General features: G+C 32.2%; 1 long non-coding RNA gene across 1 annotated transcript; it reads right to left on the bottom strand.

The window, feature by feature from the left end:
* Nucleotides 1–221: 221 nt before the first annotated feature.
* On the bottom strand, nt 222–9616 carry LOC140880841 (uncharacterized). The gene is made up of 3 exons (XR_012149717.1): nt 9511–9616; nt 9026–9305; nt 222–1001 (listed from the first exon to the last, which is right to left on the bottom strand). It is a non-coding gene; the product is annotated as an uncharacterized lncRNA (long non-coding RNA).
* Between the last annotated feature and the right edge of the window lie 3205 nt (nt 9617–12821).

The raw sequence follows: 12821 nt of genomic DNA, 5'->3' as shown, positions 1-12821 counted from the left end.
TAAAATTCAAAATCATAGCGAAAATTAAATAAAATGATATAATCAATACAGACAGTTAAACGTCGATAAATTATAGAATCATAAAAACTTTACATTTGGATGGTCTACAAGGGTTCTGAATGCAAACAGAAGATTTGAAATGTTTCAAGGCACAAACATGATTCCTAACAAATTCTAAGATAATCCTAGCCTTCTCTAATACATTTTAGACACAACTCACGTGCTTGTACATCTCCACGAGTCGCTTGTCAACTATTTCCATAGAAGCAGAAATTGAACATATAGATTGTGTTTAAAATTGTTTTTAGGAAACACTTCTCAGCTTTTTTTCGAAACTCCGAAAGAACTTCATCAAGGAATAATTGCATGTCATCAACATTGTCCACTAAAGGTGAAATATCCTATGATTGTAAAGATTTCGACCACCTGAATCAATCCAACCATCTAACAAGATGCTGCAACCAGTAGTTTTCCATGTTTTTCCCATTTCCTCGACATATAGTTGCATATTTTGATGGCCTGATCCATAGAAGAACCTACTTACACTTTTTTTTACCTCCCTCTCCGATGAATCTTCAGGACCACTGGTGCCAACTTCGAACACATTCTTTTATTGGACAAAGAAGCCCACTTTTAACCACCGAGTTTTCTAATAGACAGTCCCCTTCAGATTTATCAGATTCAGTGTCTGCTATATCGATGTTGACATTACCCTTTGGAGGGCTCAAATTTCTCTTCAAATTATTAATTTTCTTTTCAAGCAATACTGCCTCAAATACTTCTTTCACATCGACTGGAACCTTTAAGCAAGGCTTTACATCTTTTCCAACTGCTCCTAAATGGCATTTAAGGCGATGGAAACCGCTTACTATTTTGCCACAGTGGTTACATTTGACATTCTTCTTCAGTGATCAATCTGAATGCCATAATCACAAACATTTATTATATCGTTGGATGCCATCTTTGAAGATGTCACTAATTTTTGCAGCTGCAACGCCCACCTACATGCCAAGAAATAAAACAATGCCGTCAAAATGTATTCTCAGAAGGGGAAAAAATAGCATGCACTCTAGCTCATGTACACCAAAGATGAATCGTCACTGCAAATCATCAAGCACAAGTTAGATGGTAAATATTTTCTTTGCTGATCCCAGCCAACTTTTTCAGTAATTAGAGGAAACGTAATAACAGAGTAAATCATCAGTGAGGATCTTCAACAAAGTATGGCAGTTCTAGCATATGATAACTGCAAAACTCAAAAACATCACCGGTTGACTAGATCGAAGGATCACCATGTTAGTCACACTAACCTCTTACTTCAGATGGCCATGGCAATTTAGGATCTTGTCAAGCAGATGGCAGTCTTGTCAGCAAATAAATATTACAAACAACGCAGATATGCAGGAACATGAAACGATGAAAGGGAAAAAACAGCTTTTGGACTTCTGTTACACATTGATAAAAAGAACTATCAAAGAAGCAAAGTTACTAGCAGATAGGAAGGCCACCGACACTCTTGATACCCACTTTTGACACCTAGGCTAAGCAAGAAAGAAAATGCGATACAAACACACAACTCTTCCCTGGTTTGGAAAATGGATGCATAACCAGGGATCTTCCACAAGTAGAACATTATAGACTTTGACAGATTATTATCACCCCCATACACAAAACCTTTACCACCTACGACAGCATTAACAACAAAAAAGACATGTTATTGGTTTGCCACCAACAAGGTTCACAATGTTTCGCAAACAATGCATTTTATCCAAATCTTTCTCAAGGACATGGTCTAAGAAGTGGGGAACCTAAAACTCGTCGAGAACTGTAATAAACAACAAACAATTCAGACAAATCAACACTAATCCATCAAAATTCTCAACGTGCCAGACAAGAAAATAAATCACTGTATAAATTCTTACATAAAAAAATTACTAACATAGACCTTTAAATACCATCAAAATAACAGATTATATCAAGTGACCACTGGATTTCAAAATTTAGTATCCTAATAACCGTTTAAAACCAATAATCAATCGGGTGGTTGCATCCACAGTCGTTATTCCGCATACATAAGTAACACAAACAAAAGCGAAAACTGTCAGCTCACTTTGATGGTGAGGATTTCATGATTTCAATAAGATACAAACAGCAATCTGTATCTCTAACACATGATTGTTCAAATCACAAATTTTTTTATAAAAAAATTCCTTTTATCAAGACTTCCAAGTTTGGTCAGAGCCTCAAACTTTCTTCCAGATCTATAACCTTATGTAATGATAAATTCTCATAGATTGCCCTTGATCTCTTGAAGAGGAGAAAAGGGATAAAAGCAAAACCTTCAATAAGCTCTATGCAATTTGATCCCAAAAAAACAGTTTCAGTAACATAAACAAACAAATAGGCGCAAGTACAAACAAGAACAAAATGCAATCAAGTTCATTTAAAATTTTAAATAGAGTATCAAAAATAAGAAACGATGAATTTATTGGCAAAAAGTTTAAGTTCAATTACGAGCTCCAAATGTGGATCAAAATCTTAAGATTAAAAATTTATTTTTTTCGTATGTGCCATAGATGAAGGGGTAGAGAATTCAGCCAGATAAGACTACAATGGGAAAGTGATACGGTAATGAATAGTGCACTGATTACAACAGAACGTAAATCTGGACATCCACTGATTATCATACATGTCAAAGCATTGCATAGAATTGTTCCCATTCATTGCCACTTCATCATTAATTTACAGGCAAGATTAGGATTTGGATTTGGATTTTGGGCCATAAACAATCCACTCCCCTCCCTGCCCCCAAACAAGAAACGATCATTAAAAAAACTTTTTAATAAAAAGCACCACAATGTCTTTGGAATGCTGAAGACGAGAAATAAAATTATGTTCAAAAATCATTAATTTGATTATATTACTTAATGGAGAGTGCCATTTTTTCAATCTAAAAATATACTTAAAATAGAAATTGTAAATATAGTAATTTTAGACAATCGAAGAGGCAAAGAAACATAAACGATTAAAAGTTTGACGACCAAATTTAACTTTCCAATTTCATTACCTATCTTGCTTCACCATACCAATGGTCATATCTTTATGACAGAAAATGATTGGAATCAACTCGAAGCGAGTAATGCACCAATAATTTACTACGGAAATGACAATTTTTCCAATATCTATGTATTGGAAATTATTTAATCATTCCCAATTCATAATTTGCAAACATTTCTTACTGCTTAGACCACAACAAAAAATATAACCAAGTTTGGCAAAACACGACTCTCACTCAACTAAGGTAAGATTTTGTCAAATCAGAAGTCTCGGAAAACATTGCTTGAACAATTGGACAAAAATGTCTTATACAAGCATATGTATGTTTATTAGCACGAGTGTGCATTGACAGTGTTGAAACTTCCTATAAAAGATATAATAAAATACATCTAAATTTGAAAAACTGCATATAATTCATTATAGACTTATTGTATATTATAAATATAGTAATGTGATCAATAACAAAGCAACACACTTGAGGTCGAACAATAAATGCACACGTTACACAATTACATTGAGCTTCAGGCATTTCCTGCCCTTTTTATTTCATGGCTTCATCTAAACAGCCTTACAGAATTTTAACTCAATGATGAATACCATCAATTAACTTAATCTATTATCTAATATTTTATATATAATTTTAAATGTGAATAAAAACCTCAATTTCATGTATCAGGAGCCAGTTACTCGAAAAGACTCAATCCAATCCCCCAGTTCATCTTTAACTAGTTTTCAAGTATCCCTAGTCACTGAAAATTTCTCAAGAGTTGCCTGTCACTAGCATGACTGAAGTTGTGATGTAAATGGAGCTTATGGTGAAACCTGAATGCAGAGGTTAAAAATAAAGCAACTCCGCGATAACAATAGAATAAAAAAGATTTATTGGTTTTGAAAAATAGCAACGTATGCTCTAGGTGGTAATCACTACGTATGATTTTACATCATGCGATTTTTTACAATCTAAGAAATTTCACGAGATCACAAGGTGATAATAGAACATAATAAAAATTATTTGGTGGTTAGGACTTAGGAGTCTTGTGTATAGAAAGAAAGCAGTATTTTAAAATCATACGTAATCACTACGTATGATTTTACATCATGCGATTTTTTACAAACTAAGAAATTTCACGAGTTCATAAGGTGATAATAGGACATAATAAGAATTCTTTGGAGGCTAGGACTTAGGAGTTTTGTGTATAGAAAGAAAGCAGTATTTTAAAACCCAATTTCTCAAGTAATTAGGAGGGTGAAAGGCACAAAAACAAATTTAAGGAGGATGCATTTGAGGGTGGGCGCGTGGGATGGAGCAGTGTTTTATTTTATTTTCGATAGGAAAATATATTATATTATAGTATACTGATAAAAATAATAATTACAAAAAATGGACAAGTGGTCCGTGCGACTAACGCAAAACCCTCAACGTATTATCAACAATGAAAACATCAATTCCCAGATAAATTTCAAAAGGAAAAAATCGTTAGCTCCATATGCTCCTTGATCCAGCTATGGACCCTAAATTATATCGTCCCGGCAATCTTCCGAAGTCTTCTCTAAATTGTCAAAAATCGTCATTTTCCTCTCCAACCAAACGGACGCACAAATACAATGAACCACCACCGTCCATAAAATTCTAACCCTTGTCCGCTCCAAATAAATCCTTCGTCGTTCTCGGAATCACCCAAACGAGGCCCAACTCCTCCGGTGCCTTGATCCAAAGATAGCTCGCAAAAGGACAATGAATAAAAATATGTCTCCACCTCTTGCCGGCATAACACACACCAACTCGGACACAGAGAGCATGCGGACCACCTTCTTTACAACATCTCACGAGTTGGAAATTTCACCATATTTGCTATCCACGAGAACACTTGGAGTTAATGATAATGCTGAAGTATTTAAGAATGTTCAAAGGTGGAGAGGCGGTTACTCAACGGTACTTTGCACAAGGAAGAAATAGAATTTGTATTACATCATTAGAGAACTCTCAACTGTATGAGGTATTACAGGATAGACGGGTATGGCTGCTCAAGAAAACACTCCTTTTGTAGCAAATAGAGTGTGGGATGGGGCAGTGTTTGCCGGTTTCCTAATTCCTAACACCTTTCTTTGATGCAGACCAAAAATGTTTCTAAGTTTGCCAGACTTAATGATAATGCTGATGTGTCTTAAGAATCTTTAAACGTGGAGCAGTTACTCAAAGGAACTCTGTATAAGGAAAAAATAGAGTTTATAAGACTCATCACAGCACTCAAAACTGTATGAAGTATCAGGGGAGAGACGGGTATGGCTTCTTGAAAATCCACTCCATTTGTCGTAAATATCTATTTCTCCTACATCACGATTTTTTTCAACTAATAAACTCTTTCCTTTCAAATGGAAGACATTGATTTCTCATTAGAGAATAATTTCATTGGATTTAACCACTAAATAAAAAGAATACTTGGTATGAATTTGTTTGCTTCTAAAATTATAGGCTTCTCCAACGTCTCCCAAAAAATTCCATAAAATTTGAGAAAACACAGTTATTTACAGAAGTCCATTGAAGGAGAAATTACCCAGAAATTATCTGATTAACCCGTTATTGATTCACAATTAATTACTTCAGTTGGAAAGATAGGACCACGAGTTAAAAAAGCCTCGTTATGATGGAAAATGGATATTTCTTGACAAATTACCGTAACGCACATGTAGAGCATTAAGGAAGAAATATCAGGCATAAAATGAAGACAAGGTTACCCGGTGATCCAGTTATAAAAGACTAGTTTCGAACAAAGAAGGATCCACAATGATCCCAAGTTAATGAAGGCATTTTCTATTCCCGTATTTCAATGATCCCAAGTTAATTTTTGTATCTCTTCAAAGTTTATGAAGGCATTTGTTTTAAACATATTAAATAACATGAGATCTTAGGGTCCTTCTCTTTTGCTCAACCATTCCACGAGAAATAAGAGAAATCAAAATAGAAAGAAAAGAATCATGAAACTAATACAATCGCAGACTTGACTTATTCGAACATCGTAGAACTAACCAAAAAAAAATTACAAGATCTAAGACCTAACGGGTATGTGCATTTAGAGCTTGCTACGAATTGAGAAATCATACCTTTTTCTTTAGTAATATTGAACGTCATTGGATATAAAATTTGAGGGAACGGAACTCGGTTTTGATTAGGTTTGGACTGAAAAAGAAACTCTTGTTTGTGGATAAAGTATTGGGCACAGCTTGGCTCGTCGGATGAAATAATAGATTGATAACACGGGGATATCGAACTGAAAGGCATGGATGGATACCAGAAGGATATATAACTCCAGTTATCATAAAATTTGAAAAAAGAAACTCTGAATGAATAAGAATTTCAATAATGTACATTTTTATCAACACCTACTGATTTCAACTCGTCAGAGTGCTGTCAATATTTATGATGATGAGGAGTAGATAAGAAGTGCTAGTTGCAGTTTGAAACAGACTTAAATAATCATCCTACATCATGGAATATGGGCAGCGGAAGTTTGGAAGTAATAAATCAATCCAAGTTGTCAAATTAATAAGGGACTAAACTGCAATTTGAAATAATCTAATTAAAATAAGTAAAAAGACAAATGGATTAAACTGTAATTTAAAAAGATGATTTTTTTGGAAAACAAAAAAAAACAGGGACAAAACAAAAACCAGACCATTACACATCTGTCTCTATTACGAGTTAGAAGCTAATAATATAGTAAGATGAGTACATCAAGGCTATCTTGGGCAATGAAAGATTCACAACAACAAATCAACAATTGATGTCACCTGTAAGAGCACTGTCCTAATGTACATATAAGGGCGGATATTTATCAATACAAGTCGAGTCGATTATTTTTTCAGTGGACCCCACATTTATTGATGAATGTTCAACCTTAAATGTATAATTAAGGCAATGCCCAAACAGGTAGCATGAAATATTCCCACATAGTCAAGTTTAATGAAATCCTTTATATTTCTATTCTCGGCATTCAACGAACACAAGCTAAATTTTGTAACTCTTTGAAGTTTATGAAGGCATTTGCGTCAAATGTAGTACGTGCACAAACAAAAATCACTGTTCTGCTTTCGAATGCCTACTAGAAATTTAGGACAATCATCTTGTCTATCATATAATAAATATCAAGATTATGGACTTTCGACTAATTTCATCCCAAAGTTAGCTCAATCTACATATAAGACTAATGTAACGAACCACCTCAAGCGCAGGACTGAACAAACGTCAAGTTTACAAGAAATTATTGGGTGGCCTAATGGACAACCCAACACATAATGGTAGGGATAAGATCGGATCGGAACTTGTCTCGTGACCCTCCTACCCATTTCCCGTCCCGAAAAGAATCGGGAGATTTTTTTCTCCCGTTCCCGTATCCGATATACTTTCGGACCCCGAATGTTCTGGGATCCCGTCAACTAGGTAGAGGATATCACGATGTTTTTTCATGTTCAAGGTTTTATTCAAAAAATCAATTTTTTTTTTAAAAAATTACTATTTAGAAACTTATATTCCTAAAAAATTCTTCAACTAAAAGCAATGTTTTCATAACCGGACAGGTGATCGAACTGACCTATCTTGAAAAAACTGTTCAACCGCTCGGACCGTTTTAACCGAACAGTCGAACCGAAAAACCGTTTATATAATATAATATAATTAATAATATATTTTAAATTTTAATTTTAAAAACCTAAAAGATGTATAAAAATAGACAAAAAAATTTATCATCCTAGTTTGAAAAATAAATAACGATATAAATATATACAAAATATTAATTATAGTTACATATTTTTGCAAATTAATTAATAAATTAATTAATTAAAAAAACTCTAATAATACTAAAATAATATTTTTAACGATGTACAAATTACAAATAATCATGTATGTATATAATAAAATATTAAATTAAGGTTTTAAAATTAAAAAAAAATTCAAAATATCGGGGAACCGGTTCTTGACTGGTTCGACCGGTTTTGAACGGTTCTGAGCAATTCAATCGTTAAAACAGTTTTTGGAAGTGTTCCGGACCAGACCAATGACTGGTTTTCGGTCGAACCGACCGGTCCGGTTTTGAAAACACCGACTAAAAGCATAATAATAATATTAAAATATTTTGAACAATGCTTCAAAGTTTTGTCAAGAGATCGGTAATTATTAATAAAATGTTTGGGATACAAATTAATGGATAAATTTGTTAAATAGGTGAGCAAATTGCATAACTTATTCTATATATTTTGTTCTAATTCTAATTAATTAATTAAATAATTATAAATATGAATTAAATAAATTATTAATTAATTAATTTTTTAAGATAGCCAATAATAAAATGTTATTTTGGATTATTTCGGAATTCTACTATTCGATAATTTAAAAAATAATACAGTTATCTGAAATAAATCCACAATTAATTGTTATATAGGCTGAATCTCAATAACATTTGGCCCAATATGCTAATAAAATTATTAATAAAAATATATTATAATATTATTTCGGGTCCAGAATTCCTTCGAGAAAAGATTGATTCCGGAACCCTCTCATATGTACGGAAATGATCTCGAAAATTTGGGTCGGAAAAATTTCGGATCAAGATTTTTTCAGGACAAAAATGAGAAGGATTCGGGATTTCGGAAAATTTTTTCAGCCTTGCGAAATGGTGAATCTGAACTCTAATAACTTGTTAAGATCATGGACTTGGATTTATCATCACCCGGAAAGCTAGCTAAGGCGTGAGAATTGTATGTCGGGCGTGGGCGTGGGCGTGCCACTCCCAACATAAAATCGTAGTTAAGCCGATGTGGTGAGTCTTAACATAAACAGCTTTGCAGATTTAAAACAAACAATAAGATAATTGAAATGGGCACATAACATAAATATACTGATCAGGGGAAAAAAAGCTCTGATGATCAGACACATTGAAGGGTTAAAGAAGTAATAATAGCTGCGAAAACCAACCTCTTCAAAATAAAGCAACCAGCGATTTGCCTAGGCGCCCTCTTTATTATTTTCTGCAAGTAGAGCGACCTAAACGGGGGAAGGGGCCATACCCTTGGATATAAATTTTGAAATTTTATGTGTAATTTTTCTAAAAAATCAACCTCATCTTTTAACTTCCATCTCTCAATCACACCCATCATTAAATTCCGAAGAGCGCGAACGGCGGACGGTCGAAAATCGGCGATCGTACCCATCGCGAGAACTAAATTAGGGCAAAACCAATAGCTGGGATCATATGCTGCAAAGCCCAGAAACCAAAACTAATTAAATACACGAAAATTTTCAGATTTGATTCCACTTCATTCATCCTTGTCTCTATTTCGAAGCAATAATTTTTTTATTAAAACAAAAACATAATCTTCTCAAAATCACGAGCTTTCTTAAAATTATTATTATTAGCAATCAACAGAGGCAAAAACAAGAAAGAAATGTAAAAAGATAACCTCTCCGCCGCCGCCGCGGAAGCCATGGTCATAGAGTGTGAGGAAGCAACTGCCATCTTACGCCACCTAGGGCTACTCTTTTGTAAGAACGCTTGCATGCCGACACTGTGACACGTGTTGAATTAAAAAAAGATTCTTTTAATTTTTATTCATATTTTTAAATTTAATAATTAATAATAATACGTTTTAAATTTTTAATTTAATTTGGATTTGGATTAAATTAGCTCCATCTATATCTGTGTGTACAATAAACACAATGTATCAAAAGTTTTGATATAATAATAATAATAATAATATCTGTATATATAAAAGTGAAGTTTTTGTCATTTACAGTAAAATCCTATCAAAATTTTATTGCTAAAAAAAATTATTTTATTATATATATACAATTAAATTTGTTTCATATTATAAAATCCTGTCAAAATCTTATTGCTAAAAACAAAAATAAAATTTATTTTATTATATATATACAATTATATTTGTTTCATAACTTATGCTAAGAAGGGAAAAAATTAATGATTAACACTATAAACAATTTTTAATGGAGCTAAATTCATATAAAAACTTGTTTCAAATCAATTTTTGAAAAAAATTAAATATATATCCATAATCTTCGAAAAATGATATATATATATATATATATATAGTATATATACTAAAATAACGAATTTTGAAGATTTCCAATTATTATTACATATAAAATATTCGATAAATTATATAATTTACCTATTTTAGAATCAAAATTTAGAAAATTTGCATAATCGAGGCTGTTGAATTTGCTTAAAAAGACTAATGTTATAAATGGAAAAAGGATAATAATTAATATTGTGAGACATTTTCAGTGGAGCATTATTCACGGTAAAATTTGATTTATTTTGATATATTTACTATATAATATATTATATATGATAAATGTTAATTAGTAAATGATATAGATACATATATAAAATTCAATATAATAACAATCTATTTTGATATTTTATTATATATGTGTGTATATATATGTATATAATATATCTATATATATATAATTGAAGTTGTTATCATTTACAGTAAAATTCCGTTAAAATCATTTCAAAAAAAATTCCCGTCAAACTTTTACTACTAAAAACAACAATAAAATTTATTTTATTATATTTATATAATTAAATTTTCTTCATAAATGACTTATGCTAAGAAGGAAAAAAGTTAATGGTTAACACTATAAAAAAATTTTAATGAAGCTAAATTCGCCTAAAAACTTGCTTCAAATCAAAATTTGAAAAAATATACATATATATACAAAATCTTCGATAAATTATATATATATATTATATATACTAAAACAACGAATTTTGAAGATTCCCAATTATGTTCGATAAATTATATAATTTACCTATTTTAGAATTAAAATTTAGAAAATTTGCATAATCGAGGCGGTTGAATTTGCTTAAAAAAACTAATGTTATAAATGGAAAAAAAAGATAATAATTAATATCGTGAGACATTTTCAGTGGAGAATTATTCACGGCAAAATTTGATTTATTTTGAGCAACAGCTGACGTGACACTTTGTACATCCAATGAGTTATTACCACGTCAGCTGTTAGAGTTTCGATCACATGGGCAACCACCATGGGCAACTACGTGAGCAACAACTGACGTGGCACCTTGTACATCCAATGAGTGATAGCCACGTCAGCTGTTGCTCACGTAGTTGCCCACGATGGTTGCCCATGTGATCGAAACTCTACATATAAATATGATAAATGTTAAGTAAATGATATAGATTATAGTTACACATATAAAATTCAATATAATAACAATCTATTTTGATATTTTACCATATATGCATGTATATATAATATATGTATATAATATAACCGATTTCACCAATATAATTTTGACAAAATTACCATATATGCGCATGTATTTCAACCATTTCAGAGTTATGACAATGGTTGGTGAAGATTAACAAGTCAGTCACATACGACCTCGTTTTTAAAGTGATCGTACTTTGTGCTTATTCTTCCGGTTTCTATTGCTACCATAGAAAGATCATTTCTGCAATGAATATTGTGAAAACAAGGTTCAGAACTAAAATGAAGAATGATTTTCTCTCGAACACATTAATGGTATACATTGGGAAAGAAATTGCTAGAAATGTGAGCATAGAAGCTATCATTGAAAATTTGAAACAAGACAGGAATGTGAAAAGATCACTTCTCCTCCGCCGCCACGGAAGCCGTGGTCATAGAGTGTGAGCAGGCAGCATGCTGACACTGTGACACGTGTTGAATTAAAAAAAATTCTTTTAATTTTTATTCATATTTTTAAATTTAATAATAATATTTTATTTTTATTCATATTTTTAAATTTAATAATACGTTTTAAATTTTTAATTTAATTTAATTTGGATTAAATTAGCTCCATCTATATTTGTGTGTACAATAAACACAAATATTTCGAGGATCTACAAGATCTTGCGGATTCTTTTTCGAATCTTAAAGTAGTAGATCTAAAAATGAATTCTCCTGAGGGTGAACAACCCATAGGGAATCCCCCGAGATATGTGGTTAAAATAGAAGAACCACATAGTGAGTTTCATGTTGGAGAAAATTCACATCCAGCAGGAACCAGATCAAGAAGGAGTAATATACCAATACATCAAACTCCTTATGGAAAAACCATTTTAGACCCGATACATCCTTATGGGGTTATGTTAAACCTGGATGTTCTGGACTTCAAAAACAGAGAAGATCTCATAGATGATTGGACATCAGCCATGAGAATAGCAGCAGGAACTTTAGATCTCAATAAAGAAGGATTTATCAAACTTCTGAAAATGAGTCTAATGGGATCTGTCAAGATAGCTTGGGAAATGACCATGCCAGAAACCAAAAAATCAATATTAGCAGGAGAATCACTTAGCGAGATTGGAGGAAGAATGGCCACCCTTTTTAAAGCACAATTCATAGGAGTAGACTATTTCAATAATCAAGATACAGAGAAAAAGAAAAGATATACTCAAGCTCTGTATAGCCTCGAATTACATGATATCTATTTAGTTGATGAATATATTATGTTATTCACCAAATACAGATGGAATTCGGGAGTTGAAGAAAATGTAGCCATTCAGCTATTTTTCGCAAAAATGCCAAGCCCCTGGAGAGAAATGCTGATAAAAGAATATGTTCCAGGTAATCTTGATACTTTGGCAAGACGCGCCTCTTTTTTGAAAGAAAAATTGGCGGAATGGTGTCATATGGCAGCATTACAGAAGAACTACAAGAAAATAAGGGGTATTAACAAGCATACTCCTCTATGTTGTAG

Source organism: Henckelia pumila, chromosome 2 (genome assembly GCF_033568475.1).
Source record: "Henckelia pumila isolate YLH828 chromosome 2, ASM3356847v2, whole genome shotgun sequence".
NCBI classification, from domain to species: domain Eukaryota; kingdom Viridiplantae; phylum Streptophyta; class Magnoliopsida; order Lamiales; family Gesneriaceae; genus Henckelia; species Henckelia pumila.
Note: the sequence above shows the minus strand (reverse complement) of the source record. Positions and strands in the feature narration are given on the sequence as shown.